Source organism: Lolium rigidum, chromosome 5, assembly GCF_022539505.1.
Source record: "Lolium rigidum isolate FL_2022 chromosome 5, APGP_CSIRO_Lrig_0.1, whole genome shotgun sequence".
NCBI classification, from domain to species: Eukaryota; Viridiplantae; Streptophyta; class Magnoliopsida; order Poales; family Poaceae; genus Lolium; species Lolium rigidum.
Genome location: NC_061512.1, coordinates 49,382,876 through 49,399,786, shown reverse-complemented (window position 1 = coordinate 49,399,786; position 16,911 = coordinate 49,382,876). Strand labels below are relative to the sequence as shown.

General features: G+C 45.7%; 1 pseudogene; it reads right to left on the bottom strand.

The window, feature by feature from the left end:
* Positions 1-11,960: 11,960 nt before the first annotated feature.
* On the bottom strand, positions 11,961-15,864 carry LOC124652985 (annotated as a pseudogene).
* Between the last annotated feature and the right edge of the window lie 1,047 nt (positions 15,865-16,911).

The window sequence follows — 16,911 nt, the reverse complement described above, 5'->3', positions numbered from 1 at the left end:
ACACGATTACAGCGTGGAATTCGCCAGAATTTTTTTTGCACGGATGGCACCATTGCATGGCATACCAGTAGAACTTCTGATCCTACTATGCTCACTACAGAACCACCAGACTACCGTGTTGCACTTGCTTCATCTCATTGGCGTACTGCAATGGAAACAGAGTTTACAGCTCTTCAGCGAAATCATACTTGGCGATTGGTACCTCCTCAGTCTGGCCTAAACATTATTGATTGCAAATGGGTGTTCAAAATAAAAAGGAAAGTTGATGGGACCATTGACAGATACAAGAAACGTTTAGTTGCCAAAGGATTTAAGCAGCGTTATGGTCTTGATTCTGAGGATACATTCAGTCCCGTCGTCAAGCCTACTACTATCTGTCTGCTTCTGTCTATGGCTCTTACACATGGGTGGCATATTCGCCAACTTGATATTCAGAATGCCTTCTTGCATGGAGTTCTTGAGGAGGAAGTATTTATGCGACAGCCACCAGGTTTTGAGGATGCTTCTCAGTCTGGATACTTGTGTCGTCTGGAGAAGGCACTATATGGGCTCAAATAAGCTCCTCGTGCCTGGCATGCTAGACTTGGTTCTGTGCTTGCTACCCTTGGGTTTACACCATCTACTGCTGATATGTCCCTGTTTATTCTGCGGTGTCCCAGCATTACGGTATATCTACTTGTTTATGTGGATGCTATTATATTAGTCAGCTCTTCGTCTGCAGCTGCTGATCGCCTAGTCAGTAAACTTGGCTCTTCATTTGCTCTTAAGGATCTTGGCCCGCTACATTATTTTATGGGCGTTGAGGTACATTCCCAGGGTCGTGGTCCTCTTTTGAGTCAGCGCAAGTATGCAATGGAGTTGCTATCGTGCTGGGCTGCAGAAGTGTGCTCCTATGTCTACTCCTATGGCGTCTACTGATAAGCTCTCCATTACAGATGGTTCTCCACTTTCTGCCGAGGACTCTACTCGGTATCGCAGTATCGTTGGAGGCCTTCAGTACCTCACTATGACTCGGCCTGATTTGTCCTTTGCTGTCAATAAGGTCTGTCAGTTCCTCCATGCTCCTCGGTGCACTCATTGGTCAGCAGTTGATACGTCTCCAACGTATCTATAATTTCTTATGTTCCATGCTAGTTTTATGACAATACCTACATGTTTTATTCATACTTTATATCGTTTTGATGCATTTTCCGGAACTAACCTATTAACAAGATGCCGAAGTGCCAGTTCCTATTTTCTGCTGTTTTTGGTTTCAGAAATCTTACACAGGAAATATTCTCGGAATTGGACGAAATTAATGCCCACGATCTTATTTTCCCCGGAATGTTCCAGAACACCGAAGGAGAGCCGGAGGGGGGCCAAGGGGGACCCACACCATAGGGGGGCGCGAGTCCCACCCTGGCCGCGCCGCCATGTGGTGAGGGAGCCATGTTGCCCCTCCGACTCCGCCTCTTCGCCTATAAAGTCTCCCAGACGTGAAAACCCTAAGGAGATAAGCCACGGGACGAGAAAAGTTACGCAGCCGCCGCCATCGTGAAGCCAAGTTCGGGGGACAGAAGTCTCTGTTCAGGCACGCCACCGGGACGGGGAATTGCCCCCGGAAGGCATCTCCATCGACACCACCGCCATCTTCATCGCCATTGCTGTCTCCTATGATGAGGAGGGAGTAGTTCTCCCCCGAGGCTGAGGGCTCTACCGGTAGCTATGTGGTTCATCTCTCTCTCCCATGTGATCTTTATGTGATCATGAGCTTTGTATCACTATTAATCTATGTGCTACTCTAGTGATGTTATTAAAGTAGTCTATTCCTCCTCCATGATGTAATGTTGATAGTGTGTGCATCAAGTAGTACTTGGCGTAGGTTATGATTGTAATCTCTTGTAGATTATAAAGTTAACTATTACTATGATAGTATTGATGCGATCTATTCCCACTTTCATAGCTATTGTGACAGTGTGTATGCTATGTTAGTACTCGGTCTAAATTGCAATGGTCTATTATGCTCTAGAGGTTACTTAAATATGAATTCCGAATGTTGTGGAGCTTGTTAACTCCGGCTTGAGGGAGCTCTTGTAGCCCTACACAATGAATGATGTTTGTTATCAAACAAGAGAGTGTATGTAGCACAAGTGAGGAGAATTTATTTATTTATTATGTGATCAATGTTGAGAGTGTCCACTAGTGAAAGTATGATCCCTAGGCCTTGTTTCCAAATACTGCAAACATTGCTTGTTTATCGTTTTACTGCATCTTTACTTCCTGCAATATTACCACCATCTATACCACCTGTATTTCACTATCTCTTCGCCGAACTAGTGCACCTATACATCTGACAAGTGTATTAGGTGTGTTGGGGACACAAGAGACTTCTTGTATCTTAATTGCAGGGTTGCTTGAGAGGGATATCTTTGACCTCTACCTCCCCGAGTTCGATAAACCTTGGGTGATTCACTTAAGGGAAACTTGCTTTGTTGTTCTACAAACCTCTCGCTCTTGGAGGCCCAACACTGTCTACAGGAATAGAAGCGTGCATAGACATCAGCGGTCAAGCGCATTCTACGCTATGTGCAGTCTACTCTATCACATGGTCTCTTATTGCGCCCCTACTCCACTACTGTTGCTCCTCTCTTTTCTGCATTCTCTGATGTAGACTGGGCGGGTGATGTTGATGACCGCCGATCCACGGGGGGTTTTGCCATATTCTATGGAGGAAATCTCATATCATGGAGTGCTAGAAAGCAAGCTACTCTTTCTCGGTCCAGTACAGAGTCTGAGTACAAGGCACTTGCTAATGCTACTGCTGAAGTTATTTGGGTACAAGCTCTTCTTGGTGAACTTGGAGTGATACAGAAAAATCCACCAATATTGTGGTGTGATAATATTGGAGCCACATATCTTTCATGCAATCCAGTCTTTCATGCACGTACCAAACACATTGAAGTTGATTTTCATTTTGTGCGAGAAAGGGTTGCTCAGAAGAAGCTCCAAATCAGGTTTATTTCCTCCAAGGATCAGCTAGCTGACATATTCACCAAGCCCTTACCGTTGCCACTATTTGAAGCTTGTAATCCAACGTCTTCATCATCATCACCACGATCAAGGGAGAGTAGTGCACCTCTGAACTACGGGTTTGTGACAGTAGCTTGGTCTATTTCTCTCATGTTCTTCATAGTTTTTAGTGTCATATGAGCTACCTCACATGATTATGGCCATATTTGTAATACTTATGTAGTGGATCCTTATTCTATGATATTGTGCTATGAGATTTGATCGCATTATGTGTAAGATGTATTGATAGATGTATATTATGTACCCCATTCTTGAGTATTTGTTCCGATCCAACATCCATGCAAGAGCGTGTGTGGGGTGATGTGTGTGTTAGATGTAGTAGCATGGTTTTAGTGATTGAATAGTGACAACAAATTCATAATCTATTATGATTTTGCCTTTTCTTTTGCTACCTCACTAGGGATAAAAGTGAATTCATGTGCTATGTTCGTCACGTGACAAAAGTGGTGATCTTGTTTGGTCAAGGTAGCATATTTGATATTCAAACACCATATCAAAGTACTTAAAGCTATACTCTGTTAATTCTTAATTCAAGATTGCATGAAGTTTTCTCTTTCTTGTGGAGTATAAGAGAGATGTGTTGCATCATATCTATGTTAGGACGTGATGCCCATATGAATGTGTATCTTACTCATATTATTGTTCTGCATCCTCCTATCTCATTAATGAATTACTATTTGTCCACTACAACTTAAAAGAGTGAATAGTCAAGTGAACCCATGAATCCCGGTCCATTTTTTATCATAAGAAACACCTTTATATTGATTTTATCTTGTTTTCTACTTGCAACACCATTTTAATTCGAAAATACAAAAATACTTACTTTTCTTATTTGCATCCAAAACACCAAAAACAATCAACCCCTTTACAATTTTTACTTAGTTACTTCATTTCATTTATTTTTACTCGTTTTATTTTTACTTGTGTTTATTTACTTACGTAAAACCTTGTGATTGACAACCACGCGGTGGAGTTGGAGACACAAGGCTTTTATTTTACTTGCAGGATTGCTACAAAAAGAGAGAAGAGAATACTCGTTGTCCAGTTCCTCGAGAGTTCGATTTAAACCCTCGAGTCACCCTTGTGGAAAAAATACTCTGCTGACACAACACTCGCACTTGAATTCCAACGTCATCAATTAGGCTCACCCAAAGAATGCCGAGTTCCTGAACAAGTCAATTACAAACTACTCACGGATGCGGCAGATATTTGCCTTCGACCTTTCCAAATGCAAGCACGCCATGGGCTCTACTCGAGCCTCCGGGAACACCTACATTATATGACCACGACACTCAGGACTCTAATACGGTTGTGCTTGTCGACGACAACCATGTCTCTCCTGGTGTTGGCGCTAGCGCTGCTCCTCGTCTCGGAGCCGCAGCTGATGCTGAGAAGAAGAGGAAGAGGTTTGTCTTTGCTGAGGAGAATGTTGGCAACATGACCATCATCACAGAAGTTGTGAAAGTGGTGGTGCAGGCCATCACCAATGATGCCCTTCCCGACGTCCACCATGCCCTCTACTCCGCCATCATGGATGCCTCGCCTACCTTCAGCACAGAGGCGAAGATGGTGGCTCTAAGCCACCTCTTCGGCAACAGGGCTCGGGACAATAGGTTTGTCCAGATGGCCGAGGATCACAGGGAGCTCTGGCTTAGGACATTCCTATGCAAGAACTACTACGTCTAGTGCTCCCTTCTGCTGGGGTGATGGTGATAAATGCATGGAAGACGACACCGATGTTGGTTGTACATTTTGAAGTAGTTAGGAGTTGATGAACAATTATGCCAGGGCATGTACATTATGTGAGGTGGTATATACTAACCCTCACATGATGCTAAAAACTTGCGGGGTGCTGTGGGTGGTATGATTTCACCTTCTTTTTATGTGGTCGTAGGATGACACCATATTTGCTAGTGTGCTCGTTAATATGAGCACGCTAGCTGGTAGATTAAACTTCTGTGATGCTTTTACCTATATGATCATGCATGCTTACATTGCTTACATTATGTTCTGCACTTGTCTTGCAATTCTATGTTCCTTGATATGTTTCTAATGCTCTGTGTTGGTAGAAGTTCAACTGGAATGTGGTGTACTATGGGAGAGTGCTAGGAGTTTACAGTTCGTGGAAGGAGGATGTGCCTCTTGTGAATGGATATGAGAACAACCTCCATAAAAGGTACAAGACAAGGAAAAAGGCAGAAGAAGCTTACTCCCGGTTCTTATCGCAGAAGTCAGGCTACTATGTGCCTCCGCAGGTCGAGGTTCAGGAAGCTCCACCAAAGATTGCAGGCTAGGATGAAGGCAGCAGTCTGAAGAAGTTGATCATCGTCGTCCTTCTGATCTGGATCATGTACCCTAAACCTTGGACTCGTCGAAGGTGACCGTATTGGTTCTTATGCAAGCTGCCAAATATTTTGTGTTGCATCAACGGAGCTGAGAAACATATTTTGTGGCCTACCAACCAGTTCGGCCTTTACTTCTTCACTCATGCAGCTAGTAACATTGTTGGGATCCAAAGGTAGTGCACAATCAGACCTTATATGCTAGGCAGCTGCACCTTCGGAATGACGGCCATTTCCGCACCTCCCGAATCTGCGCATCCTTTGGTTGTCATCAACCAGAATCTGCCCCAAGTATCTGGCCGGTGATGTCGATTTTCAGCCTAGACACGTTGGGGCCGAACATGTCCAGCAAAAATTCTGGCCAGCGCGTGTATTTTCCACGAACAATCGCTCTTGACCGGACAAGTGGCCGGATCGTCCGTTTTCATGTCCAACGTGAGTTAGCAATCGGCCCCAAACATGTTCTTGAGCAAGGGCCGAACTGTCCGACAGTGAAAACTCAAAGTCGTTGTCGGGTGTGCCGGCACCCACCAACTACTTACAAGTTTTGTATGCATGCAGAACCTACATGTATGAATCCGTACATATGTGATTGGGTTGTACAGCTTTCTACAGGGCTAACTTGCAAATTATTTATTTATTAACTTTTTTGATAAAGGAGCACAGCCCCAGCCTCTGCATCAATAGATGCACACGGTTTGCTTTATTAAAAAGTTAAGTATCAAAACACAAAGTATCCAAAGTCACTTATTACAATCACGGGAAAGCTAAGGTCGAAACATGAATCAACCAAATGAAAATATGGCAAACAGAAAAGCTAAGCATTTGCTATTCTATTATGATGTCGCCACCCAGTAGCCTGGAAATAGAAGTCCCGAGCAACCAGTAACATCCGGTTGCATCCAATAACCATATCCTCCCGCTGGTCCATTGGGAGTAGGAAAACCCATTGTTGAATTGAATGAGCAGCTCGCCGGATAACCTGCAAAAAATTAGTTCCACTTTGATTTTAAAGATCATATCATTCCTAGTCCTCCAAATAGCCCAACACAGGGCTGAAACTCCTATTCGAATCTTTTGTTTGTCCTTTTTCCCCACTCCATTCAGCCATCTACCAAACATATTAGTAATATTCGCTGGCGGGGGAATGTTGTAAGTAAGATATACCATACGCCATATTATCTTCGCAAATGGGCAAAAAACAAATAAATGATTAACGGTTTCCATGGAATCACAAAAACAACATTTTTGACAACCCTTCCACTTCCGTTTAACCAAATTATCCTTAGTTAACAAAACCTTACTATTGAGGAACCACATGAAGATTTTAATTTTCAACGGAATCTTTAACCTCCATAAATATTTGCGCAGGTAAATAGTATGCCCATTAATCCAGTCAAGATACATAGACTTGACTGAAAAAATACCCGAGTCGTTTAGTTTCCAAATAAACTTATCCGCCTCAGAAGTCAAATTTATTGTAATTAAACGTTGGCAAAGATGTAACCATTGCAACCACTTACTATCATTCAAACTTCTTCGAAACGTAACATTGATAGGTTGAGAAGCAAGCACAGTGGAAACTAACACATTTTTATGTTGAGTAATATTATACAAAGCCGGATATTGGTTGGACAATGGCGTATCCCCCAACCACACATCTTCCCAGAACCTCACAGATTTCCCATCCCCTACTTTGAAAAAACCTCTCTTGAAGAATTCCTCTTTCACATGCATAAGACCCTTCCAAAACGGTGAATCAGTTGGTTTAACCTCTACTTGAGCTAGAGTTTTGTTCTTAAGATATTTGTTACATATGAGCTGTTGCCACATACCCTCCTCAGAAAGAAGTTTAAACAACCATTTGCTCAATAAACATTTATTCTTTAATTCCAAAACCTCAATTCCCAACCCCCCTTGATCCTTTGGTCTACACAAGATGTTCCATTTAGACAACCTATACTTCTTCTTATGCTCATCAGATTGCCAGAAAAAATTTGATCTATAAAAATCGAGCCGCTTCCTCACCCCAATTGGAATTTCCAAGAAAGATAGCATAAACATTGGCAAACTAGTTAGGACCGAATTTATGAGAACCAACCTATCCCCATACGACAAAAGTTTACTACGCCATCCCCCCAACTTAGAGGCAAATCGAGTTTCTACAGGGTTCCATTCCGCATTCCGCAAGGTCCTATAATGTACCGGAATCCCAAGGTACTTTAAAGGTAAAGTTCCAGACTCACACCCAAAAATTTGTCTATATCGATCCTCCATATCCTTTGCCTTACCAAAAGCAAAAATTTCACTCTTATGAAAGTTAATTTTTAAGCCCGACAGTTGTTCAAAAATGCATAAAATCAACTTCATATTAACAGCCTTATCAATATTATGCTCCAAAAACAGAATAGTATCATCCGCATATTGTAGAATGGAAATACCCCCATCAATAAGGTGTGGCAACAAACCTCCCACTTTATCTACATCCTTGGCCCTAGCAATTAGAATCGCTAACATATCAGCGACAATATTAAAAAGAATTGGTGATAAAGGGTCTCCCTGGCGTAGTCCTTTCCTAGTCTGAAAATTATGCCCAATCTTGTCATTCACTCTAATACCAACACTCCCACCTTGCACAAATTGTTTTATCCTATCACACCAAATCGGATCAAATCCCTTCATACGAAGAACTTGTTGCAAAAATGGCCATTTAACTTTATCGTATGCCTTTTCAAAGTCAATTTTAAAAATTACCCCATCTAATTTCTTTCTATGCATTTCATGTATAGTCTCATGCAGTACTACCACTCCTTCTAAAATGTGTCTTCCCGGAATAAACGCCGTCTGAGTTGGTCTAATCACTTTTTGAGCAACTTCAGAGACACGATTCGTCGCAACTTTAGTAAAGATTTTAAAACTCACATTAAGCAAACATATTGGCCTATATTGTTGAATCTGTGTTGCATTTTCCTTTTTCGGCAATAAAGTGATCACCCCAAAATTCAACTTATACAATGGTAACTCCCCTTTCTGGAAACTCTCAAATAACGCCATCAAATCAAATTTAATAATTCCCCAAAAATGTTGATAAAACTCCGCGGGGAAACCATCAGGTCCGGGTGATTTATTATGTTCCATTTGAAAAATCGCATCATGAACCTCCTCCATTGAGAAGTTTTGAATTAGCACTTGGTTTTCCTCCGCTGACAATTGCGGGATATCATCAATTATATTCTCCTCCAATACAACCGAACTAGACTCTGGATTACCAAATAATTTTTTATAATATTCTGAAATATACACCCTTAAATTATCATCCCCGACAATGGTTCCTTCTTCTTGCTCTAGTTGATAAATTTTCTTTTTCCTATGTTTACCATTAGCTATAAGGTGAAAATATTTGGTATTATCTCCCCCTTCCTGAATGTACTTTACTTTGGCTCTTTGTGCCCACTTAATCTCTTCGTCTAGAGAAGGACTGGGTAAAACGACCAACGACTTGGAATTGAATTGACGGAAATAAGAATTGTGGCAACTTGCCAATGTCAAAACTCAAAACCCGTCAAAACCACATGTACGCAATACAGATTCGTCAGATACCAACAAACTTTGCTCAAATATATTGAATAGTCTCGCCAGATTAATCGCTGACCGATCGAAACAGAGTCCTCTGGGATTAAAAATTACCATCATATTCCACGCAAGTTTGCTGCTTCAATTTTTTTTTTTTTTTTTTTGAGAACTTGCTGCTTCAAATTAACAAACGATCGATCAGCATGTATCCGTTCATTAGTGACTCACCTACCTTCGCGCGGTGGCGGTCAGCTTCAGCCGCTGTTATGCATGCACTTGAGCCTCCACTTGTACACATGACACATGCTGATCCTAGATGCGCCTTGAACTCCCAGTTGAGCATACTGATTCAGCACTTGGTACTAGGAAATTAAAGAAGCGGTTCACTGAATCTAGACAGATAAATACTGATTATGAACTAAAAAAAAACGTTGACTAACGGGGGAATGATCCCTCCCTTAGCTATACGTTGTTAGGTAGAAATGAGACTCTCCCCGCGGATGGACCCTAGGATGATAACCCGATTAAAGTTCATCCCTCCCACGAAATTACCGCGTGATGGGGATTCGAACCTGGGTGGACTGGCTGCGCACTCGCTTGAACTAAAAAAAACGTTGACCAACGGGGGAATGATCCCTCCCTTGGCTATACGTTGTTAGGTAGAAATGAGACTCTCCCCTCGGATGGACGCTAGGATGATAACCCGATTAAAGTCCGTCCCTCCCGCGAAATTACCGCGTGATGGGGATTCGAACCTGTGTGGACTGGCTGCGCACTCGCTTGGCTTACCACTGAGCTGGAACTCAGTTCTCAATACTGATTATGAACTAGCAGTACCAAGGTGCCACTCGGTTGCATCACGGACAATGCCACTACCAGGTACAACGATGCGGATACGATTCGGAGCTAGGTGCATACATGCAAGGTTGCTTGATTCCTGAACAGATGTGTGGGGCGGCTTTAGATTCACGGGTACCGCGCGAGATTCGGACCAGCATTCTCATTATTCTGTATAGTGACTCATTTGATGCATTATGGCTGACCTCTTTTGATGTTTCAGAGTTTTTGTAGGTTGCGGGTATATAATGATCCGGCTTGTGGTGTAGCCAAGGTGTGGTATTTTCATTTCACATGTGTGCACATTAGTGTGCAGGTGGAGATTCACTCCGAAATTTTGTACATTCCCCAATCGAGCAATATTTATTTCATAAATAAATAAAAACCTAATGTTGATATTCATTCATTCACATAGTGTATGGATCACTTGAACAATCACTATTCACTAATGAAAAATTGTGAGGAGATGAGGATTCCTTCGAGCTTGACGGTTGCAACAACGAACTATGGGAGAGTGAGGTGGAGTTAGGTTGCAACAATGAAACCTGGAGAAGCAAGGCAGAGAGGGAAACTGCTGGCAGGCTTGGTGCACAACGGAAGAACGAGTTCCTGACGTATCTAGGGTCCTGCACGGGCAGATAAGGGTCGGCGGAGGAAGAAGAGAGTGGTGTCGGTGATGGAGGTTCGAATGGAAACCACATGTACTCGCATGTACTCATGTTTGTCACACATTTCTAAAATATTATTTGATCAACATGTCAATAATTTTTGTTATTCCGTAGCAACGCACGGGCATTCTACTAGTGGTTGTAGCTTTGGATTTTTTGAAATGAGTAACATGACCGTCATCATTGAAGATGCGGAGACGTACGAGAACTTATATATAACTATTTGTGTGACTGTTCCGCGAGCCACAAGCTATGCATGAAAGAGGATGGTATGGACCGAGCCCACCATGGCACCGTCGTCTTTTAAACATGCGGCCATTGCACCTCCATACCGCCGCCACCGGCCAGGCCGTCTTCTTCTGGCACCCGCCCCGACCTCCCTCTAATCCCCTTTCATCTTCAGTGAACCCCAACACCTGAACCTCCCCCCTAGGCCCTAGCTAAGTGTATTCCTCAGCTTCACATGCACCGCTGCGATAGCTGCTTCGTTTCCGGGTATGGTGGGGCATTTTCCTTGCCTTCATCGTCGATGCCATCATTGTCATCAAGTCACAGCCAAGTTCTAACACCGTCTCTAGCATGTTGTCGCCGCTAGCACCTCCTCTTCCACTTCTCTGTTTGCCGCCGCTGGTAATGGGCCTGGCCCAAACACTGTTCAAGGATAGGATTTCTCGAGGAGCAGAGGCTTGCCCAGCCAACCCCACTCCAACGCGCGAGAAACGACCCATTCGGCCCGTTGTAGCTCGTTCTTTGGCAAGTACGTTCGTTGCCAACGCGAAAGGAGACCAGGACGCCGCCAAAGTGCTCTCTCTCTCTGCTTCGCTACCTCCGCCACCACACCCACGTACGCAGCAGTGGAGACAAGACCAGCAGATTACAAACAACCGTGAGTCCTTAAGCCGCCGAAGCAACCGTGCGGCGGCGCAAGCACCAACAGGGTACTGACAAAGAGACGATGTCCTCGAAACGCAACCATCTGCTCTCCTGCAGCATCTTCCTAGCGGCCAACACGTCGCCGTCGTCCTTGCAGCGCCGTCTATACGCCGGCATTGCGCCGGCTGGCCGGACGTCCGTCCATGTCCCGGTAAGCAGGGCCACCGGCCGCTCTGTCGTTCAGAAACGAGTAAGTGTCAATGGCTCATATGCCACGGCGATCTGTCAGAAGCCCAGTGAGGCAGTGACTTCTTCTCTTCTGACCTGACAGCGAATGCATCCCCTGTTCCCAGAGATCCACAGCCAACACATTCCCTGTTTCCTGAGATCCACATCAAGCACATTGATGCCGTGGTCGCCGCTGCACTGACAGAACCAACCATGATGTTGGCACATGATGAGCAAATGCCCTCTGTTCATAAACAGCTTGAAGCCGCGTACGTACTTGAGTGTGATTAACCTGCAGCTCCGACGCTGTAATGTTTCCAGAGACCGCCATACGTACTTGCTCAGGAACCGGATCATGGAGTTCAGAAAGTACTGCTGTAATCTTTCTTGATTATGTAAATATATGTATGTATATATTAGCTCCTTATTCTTACTGCCATGGTCCATGGATCCACGGAACAAATCAAACAATCTCTCTTCCTTACTCTCTAGATAATACCAAGGGGGAAGGAAAAACAATGTGTAAATAATTCTTAGTCCTCACTACTATCGCTGCTGTAACGATCCTGTGTTATCTTCTTGCCCTGTCTGTCTCCTGCTTCTGTTCTCTGACTTCTTCTCCTTTTGATTCTCCTATTGACAAAATTCTCCAACCAGATTGGAGAAAATCAATTAATGATGATGGCGGCGCGGCATGGTGCGATCACAAGTCCAGCTCGAACTGGAACGCTGGCGACGCGTAGGCGGACAGGTCCCCAAAGAAGAGGCCGTCCACGTCGGTGTAGCCCACGCCGTCGTCGCACCCGAAGAAGGTCTGTATGTCCTCCGGGAAGCTGCACTGCGGCGAGGCGCTTCGTCCTTGGCCACCTGCGGCGGCGGCCGCGGCGGCGTGGACATGGACGAGGAGGACGTGGTCGTGCTGCTCTCCGCGGCCGACGTGCGCTCGATCATCTCCTTGAACTTGGGGGACTGCAGCAGCAGGCTCAGCGCAGACGTGGTCGGGGTGTGGCCGAGCGTCGACGCCATCGCCGGCAGCGCAAACTGCGCGGCTGCTGCCGCTGCCGCTGCCGCCGCCATGCCGTCTTCCATGCACTGGTGGAGCTCAGGCGGGAACACCATGCCGTCCAGGTCGGTCGGCGGCAGCTCCTGCGCCGCAGTTAGGCTGGCCAGCATCGGGTGCGGGTTCCGGCCGGCGATCGCCGCGTCGACGCCACCGCCAGGGCGGAGCCACTTGATGTACCGGCTGAGGTCGAAGTTGGTCACGGCGTTCAGGCCGCGGTACTCGATCGCCGCCATGTCGTACGCCATCGCTGCCTCCTCCTGCGTGGCTGCGGTCACAACAACAGCACGTTCAGTAATAATTAAGCAACAATGACGACAAACGGTCGCTTAAACGACACAGTTTTTCATTGAAAGATGATATAACTGTTCATGCCGTGCATCACTGATGCCTCGATCACTATCATCACTAGGTGCAAGTGCAACTGCATCTGTGTGTTTGTGAGGAAGGACAGGAAATCAGGAAGACGTCCAATCGTGTCTGCTTTCGTCCTATCAACCGTGCTAATCCTTGGGTTAATGGTGTGTAGCCTTGAACTGGTGCAGTATGGGAGACCGTTGGAACTTGGAAGTTAGTGCTGTTTGGCTTTGGCATCTAATCCCCAACTAACTAGAATTGTAATTGCTGAGAGGAATGGTACGAAGTGTTGTGAAGTGTATATGTGGATTGCCTAGCCCTTTCCATCAGTTCGGACTTTTGGTTCAAGTGGCTAGTGCATGAAGCTTAACACGAAGGACCTCAGTTACTACCATTGCTAGCTCGACCACTTGGGTCCAGATCATCCTCATAATTCATTGAGAAGTTCACTATGCAGATTCAAACTGTGGGGAGACATCGATCGACAACCCAGAATTTTACTGAACTTTCATGGCCATGTAGCAGGGTCTTGATTTCGTGCAAGTGTTGCGATTTTGCCAATTCCACAAGATCGCATTTGGACATAGCATTTCACACGAAATTCACATGGAACTTCTGGGTTACAAAAGGCAAACACGCCTCAGCTCCTTGCACCAGCAGCCTCTTTGGTAGGCCGGCACAGAGGGCGTACGTACTCTGATAGGGAATTCGGAATTGACTCCCGAGAGAAAACTGCACTCTACAGCAGTCTAGTCTACTGATCAGCAGCCGTGAAAGACAGGCCTAGCAGCCATTTCAATCACCTGGTGCACGAGTTTATCCCGTCAAACATGTGATTGGACTAATATAACTGCAGTTTTTCTATGGTTGATCTGCTTTGCCCTGTTGTTGCACTTGGTTGCTGGTTTGTTTTGTTCTGCTATCATTTTTCCTCATGGTTGATCATATAATAAGTTGGGAGTACTTCACAAGTTCAGACGGTGGGTAGAGAAGAGAGGACTAGCAGAAGAGGATTAATCAAGTTCTGATCTGGAACTAGTATTTTTCGGCTTTGATAAAAATAATTTCATGAAAGAAATTTAACGTACCATAAGTGCCCAGGTAGAGATACTTGTTGCCGAAAACACGCCCGATCCGAGCCTCCCATCTCCCGTTGTGATGATGCCTGCCGAGGATGAATTCATATATGTGAGTTTTTTTTTTGTTTCAAATCAGGTTCCTATTATGTGGTTTAAAATGCTGTTTGGAGTGAAGAAAATTTGAATTCTTCAAGAAGATTACCTAGCTACACCGCGGTACTTGGAGACTCCTCTTGAGAAACCACTGCTTTTCCTGTGAACAATAAACCATGTGTAAGTCAAATATTTTTGGCGAATATGGGTTTGCTAAATATTGCTGCTAGTTTAAAGGTTAAAAAACATAAATTTTGTTCAAGTCTCATCATGGAGTTTCTGACATAAAAAAAACTCAAAGGAGTGTGATCTTTTAGAAATAGTTGTTTTGTTTGAGGATTACTCACCTCCTTAGGGACCCAATATACTCTTCCCTGGACTGCCCCTCCATTTCTTTCAACTCCTCTTCATACACGGATAGCTGCCGACAGATTAAGAATAGGATATATGTTAAAAAGTAGGCGTTGAAATGACAATAATACTATAAACGCAACGCCGAGTCTCGGAAATTGTGCAACTCTAATTTACTGCAGAGAAATATCATGCAGGTAGCATCGAACCGCAACTGAACAACAGATAGCCGAATTTGTCCAAAACATAAACATCAACTTCTTATATCAAACCCAGGCCCTACCGCAAAACGACGGTAGAAATTTTCTTGAATGATACTGACGGTGACGGCAATAGACCGCACGATGGAGGGACTCTAATAATGTTCTTTTTCATTTTGTCCAGAAAGGAAGATGCCTTGGGTTTTTTTGGCAGTTGCTTCTATGCTACTAGTAGCAGTGGCAGTACTGCAGGAGTAGAATGTGCAACGAGTAAAAAAAATTCTGCGGTACAGTAGAGGTGTACCCTACCGGGAAGTTGAGGATGGTGTCGGGTCCCCAGTACTTCAATGCCGCCAGGTCGTACGCCCGGGCCGCTGCCTCCTCCTCGTCATACGCTCCTGCGACAACAACGGGATGGGCTAAGTAATTTTCCTCTGTGATTATTTTTTTGGGTGAGGAAGTGTCAGCGAGTAGTATAGATCAGCCAGGCCGGACGGACGGACGTCCCATGCCAAGGCCGTGACTCGGGAGCCTCACCGAGGTAAACTGCATGCACCAACAAGAACAAACAGACAGAGAAAATATTAGGAAAGCTGTGGGGTGATTAATGGAGAAGGAAGGGTGGTGTTTTCGGGGAGGGATTAATCACCTTGCTTGCCCTTCTTGTTCTGGGACTCGTTCCAGCTGTTCTTGTCCCACAGGTGCGCCTCGAACCGCCCCGTCCACCGGTGCCTGCGATCCGCAACACCCGATTCACCGCGGTTAGTTAATCCGCTGCGAACCTAGCACGGTTCGTCGGCGAAACCTAGATTGATTGGTTGATTGATTACCGGGTGACGCCGCGGTGGATGGAGCTGCGCTGGGAGGGGGACTCGCGCGGCACGCTCTTGCGGGTGCGCTTCTTGGGCTTCGCGCGCACGTCCGTCGCGGCGTCGGCGGCCGCGTTTGTTGTAACGGTGACCGCGGCGGCGGCGGCGGAGTTCTTGCGGGGCTTGGCCATTGTGCGAGAGCGAGGAGGGAGGGAGGTGTTGGGTGGCCAACTATGGTGGCAGGGGCGTTTTAAAGAAGCGCGGAGGTGGTGATGGGCGGCAGCGGAATTGGTTGGCGAATTTTGGAGCGCAGGGCAGCCGCCAAGTGAGCGCAGGGGAGGAAGAGAGAGATGGAGATTTATCTGCCGGCGCTCCGCTTGGACAGAAAGGGAAAATCTTGCTGCTGATCTGATTGGCCGTCGCAGAGCGGCCGCTTGTCGCTAGCTACTTCTGAGGGACTGCTAGTGCCAGTGTTTGCCCCAAAATCTAGGTGCTGTCATGCGCCCATAGGCAGGCAAATTCGACAAAAATAATCCTTGGGCGAAAGGAATGTCAAAAATGCACCGTCGGCGAAACTATTTCGCAGAACTAACCATCGCGTGTCGCGCCTGCAACCACGGCGTTGCAAGCCTCTGTGCCACGCCCTCCGGCTCGGCGCGGCAGGCGTGCCAGCGTGGCCTGGCGGGCCCCGGTGCGGAAGTGCAACGCCCCGGCTAAGGGCGCGGCACGTACACGTGCAACGCCGGCACCGGTGGCGCGGCACTGGCGCACGCATAAGGCCGCCCAGGCCCGCCCGAGCCAGCCCAAGCACCCGATTTCTCTAGGGTTCCAGGCTCGGGAGGCTCCAGGCGGCGTCGGCGGCGGCGTCGGCGGCGGCTGCTGTCCCCTCTGTCCCTCCTCCAATCCACCCTCTCTCCCTCCTCCAATCAGGGATCTTGCTCCCCACCTTTCTCCAAGGTATTTTCCCTCTCAATCCCCATCTATTTTATCCGAAAATGTGAAGAAATTTGTCAACCTAGTTCATCAATAGTTCTAGAAACCAATTTTGTAGCATGGCCATAGCAAATGTGTGACTATTGTTTAGTTTTTTTGTGGCCTAGATTTTGAAGTCAAATGCTCACATATTCGCTCTTGGGAAACCCTAGTTCATCAAGATATCTAGAAATTTATACCCATTTTTAATTTTGTAGGATGTGAATAGCATTTGTGTTAATATTGTTTGGGTCTTGTGTGCTAGATTTTATAGTGACATGGTCACATATTACTTTATATTTTGTCACATTTGCTCACATATTAGCTCTTATGCTGTTACTATTGCTCACATATGTGTAGGATGTCGCTTCTCGAACCTTATTACGATACTAGACACCGT